We start from the raw sequence: 3,385 nt of genomic DNA, 5'->3' as shown, positions 1-3,385 counted from the left end.
ACCAAGGTTAGGGTGATTTCGCCATCCTTGGTTGTAGGTGCCCGTTGGAGGACCTGACGGCCTAGGTCTATTATCAATGTAGTTTACCGACTCTTGTTGATCGTCTGTTTCTTTCATACAACTCCAATTTTCATGTGGCCCACCACACCCTTCACAAGCCATAACCGAGACTGTTTTTGTCATTTCCAATTTTTTTTATTTTTGAAGAAAGGGCCTCGATTTGGGCTTGTAAAGAAGTGCTTTCATCAACCTTATGGGCACCCGGGGCAATAGATTTATTGCCTCTAGGAGTGTGCCACTGAAAATTGGTTTGAGCAATTTCCTCAATTTGATTATATATTTCATGCGGGTGGCGATTACCTAAAAGTCCCCCGGAGCTAGAGTCAAGTGTCTGCCTTGTGTGTGGCAACAACCCATTATAGAAAGTGGATACTTGTTGCCATATCGCAAGGCCGTGATGTGGACACTTTCGCAATAGCTCCTTGAACCTTTCCCAAGTTTCATATAAGGATACCCCGTCCTCTTGTGAATATATATTAATTTCAGTCATTAATTTAGCCGTTTTAGCGGGAGGGAAATACTTATATAGAAATTTTTGGGCTAGTTCATCCCAGGTGTTTACCGATCCAGCTGGGAGGGCGTTAAGCCAAGCTTTTGCTCGGTCTTTTAGTGAGAAAGGAAACATTCGAAGGCGGATGGCGTCATTTGATGCTCCATTGATCCGAAAAGTATCACATATTTCTAAGAAATTAGTAATATGTAGATGGGGACCCTCGTCCGCAAGCCCATGAAAGGTTGCGGAGTTTTGAAGCATATGTATCAAATGCGGCCGAAGTTCGAAGTTATTGGCTTCAACATTCGGTGCGTTGATAGCGGCGCCGAGATTACCTACGGTCGGTCGTAGATAATCCATGAGGGTACGTTGGTCCGCCATTGGAAGTGGATTCCCCGAAACTTTCTCTTGGTTTTTGGCTTTTAGTCTTTTTCTGAGAAAGCGTTCAGGTTCTTCTAGAGGTTCTTTTATGTCCTTATTGGAACTGGAGCTCATACACTACGTAGGGGTGGCGTCTGGTTCCGAGTCCTGTAATAAAAACAGAAAAGAATGCTGGTCAGAAGGTTCACCACGACCCCGTGCTCAGTGAACACGGCCCGTGGTCGGAGTTACAGTGATTGTTTTCCAAATCCCAGTTACTGGAGAGTTGGACACGGCCCCGTGTTGCACCGACACGGCCCCGTGCTCAACCTTCTGTAACTTGGAAAACTAAAAACTGCCAGTAACAATGCTGGGCACGGCCCGTGTCCGGCCAGGCACGACCCGTGCTGAGCTCTGCAGAAGCTGAAAAACTAAGAAAATCCTAAAAAAATAAAAAAGAAAAATAAAAATATGATTAGGCCGTTGATTCCTAACTTTCTTAAAATCCTTGTGTCCCCGGCAACGGCGCCAAAAACTTGACGTGCGTTAGGTGTAATATAATTTAGATGTTTAATTTAAGCCATTTTTACACTTTTAGCAAAGTTTTAAATTTATAAAACACGATATTTACTAACACTAAACACACATATGGGCAAGTGCACCCATCGTGGACGTAGTATAGTGTTGGTAAGATACCGAGGTCGTCCAAGGACACAAGAGCTTTTAATACCGGTTTATCCTCAATGTCTAACCAAATCAAAATGTTAGAAAAGATTTTTAAACTAAGAAAAATAAAACTAACTAAATGCTGAAAAATAAAAATAAAAGTAAAAACAGATAGACAAGATGAATCACTTGGATCCGACTCGTGTATTAGTATAACCTTTGATTATTTTCGCACTTTTGCACTTGTTTAAGAGATTATCTTAGTTATTGTAGTAGGCCCCTCTTTTGAAGGCGGCGTTACCCTCAACCCAGTAGTTTGAGTCAGCAAGGATACAATCCTAAAGGGTCGGATTATTGAAAGATAATGAATTAAGTTATTAATGCAAATTATGGTAGGCCCCTCTTTTGGAGGTGACGTTACCCTCGACTAAGTAGTCTGAGTCAGCAGCGATACAGTCCTAAATAGCCGGGTTATAGTATTAATAGTAGTTAACTTATGAGGGGGTCAAAGAGTTTGGATCCCCGCCATCCAATACCTATGGGTATTGAAGGAGATCCTACTAAATTTGACCCAGGTCCCTTGCAGGACCTCTAAACGCTGAACAAGGGCAAGACCCTTACCAAACCGTTCCCTTAACCCCCGACCAGGTAGCCAACATACCTCCATATAGACCGTGGAGATATGAATGGTGAAAATCTTTTATTTTATATAGACAGTTAAATAATGCCAAGACACCATGGACAAACGATAAGGAAGAATCACCTTCAACATAAGCAACTAGTTATTAAAGTCATTAATACAAAATCAAATAAAAAGTGCAAAAGATTAAAAATAAAAAGTATTATACTAAACACTTGTCTTCACCAAGTGATGTAAGAGACTTAGGCAAGCATGGCCTTGATTGTCAAGAACTCTTACGATCAATCTTGGATCCCGAGACGACTCACACACTCTATGATGGACAATGGATGATGGTGGTGGATGATGGTGTTGTGATGGTGGTGGGTGGTGGATGAAGTGTGAGAGAGGTGGTGTGCCAAGGGATGAGTTGCAATGAAACCAAGCACTCATATTTATAGGCTGAACAGAAGGCTGGGCACGGCCCCGTGTCCGCTGGGCACGGCCCCGTGCCTGTCTGACAGTCTCTCTCTTCGTTAATTGTAATTCGCAATTACAATTAATGCGCCTGCAGTACTTTCTCCACGCCCCCGTGTTCACTGGGCACGGCCCCGTGGTGGGCAATAGAAGCTTCTATAGGTTTGTCTTTTCTGCTGCTTCTTGGGTACGGTCCCGTGCTGGCTGAGCACGGGGCGTGTTCAGTCTTCTGCCTTCTCTGTTTTGCTTGGGAGGATGCTGTCGAGGGGTCAGGCAATCCACTTATGTTCCTTTTCTTGTATTTATGTTAGATTTAGCCGTCTTTTTTGCTTCTTTTATTAATTTGAGCTCATTTAATCCTGAAAATACAAAAGGAAGACAAAAACACTCTTTTTCCAACATTAGTACTTAAAAAGGGTTAGTTTTATGCCTCATTTGATGTAATTTATATGTTGCATTTTACACACATCAATAGATGTATAGTGTTATATGATAGATGTATAGTGTTATATGATGGATGTATAGTGTTATACGTTTCTTGCAGCAGTTACATATTTTTGTATTTTTAGAATTGAGGATTGATATAATTTAGCAATTAAATTTGAATAGCTAGTTTTTAGAAGATTAATGGGGGTTTTGGTTGTGTAGGATACGGTTACCATATTTGAAACAATGGAAAAGACACTATTGCCCTTCAATTTTACATAAGG

At 41.5% G+C, this 3,385-nt stretch overlaps 1 non-coding gene across 1 annotated transcript; it reads left to right on the top strand.

Moving 5' to 3' along the window:
• The first annotated feature begins 449 nt into the window (after positions 1–449).
• LOC118483570 lies at positions 450–556 on the top strand. Its single transcript, XR_004870860.1, has one exon. It is a non-coding gene; the product is annotated as a small nucleolar RNA R71 (small nucleolar RNA).
• Positions 557–3,385: the final 2,829 nt, after the last annotated feature.

The sequence above is a fragment of the Helianthus annuus genome, chromosome 10, assembly GCF_002127325.2.
Source record: "Helianthus annuus cultivar XRQ/B chromosome 10, HanXRQr2.0-SUNRISE, whole genome shotgun sequence".
Classification (NCBI taxonomy): domain Eukaryota; kingdom Viridiplantae; phylum Streptophyta; class Magnoliopsida; order Asterales; family Asteraceae; genus Helianthus; species Helianthus annuus.
The sequence above is the reverse complement of the archived record's forward strand: the minus strand, read 5'-3'. Positions and strand labels throughout refer to the sequence as shown.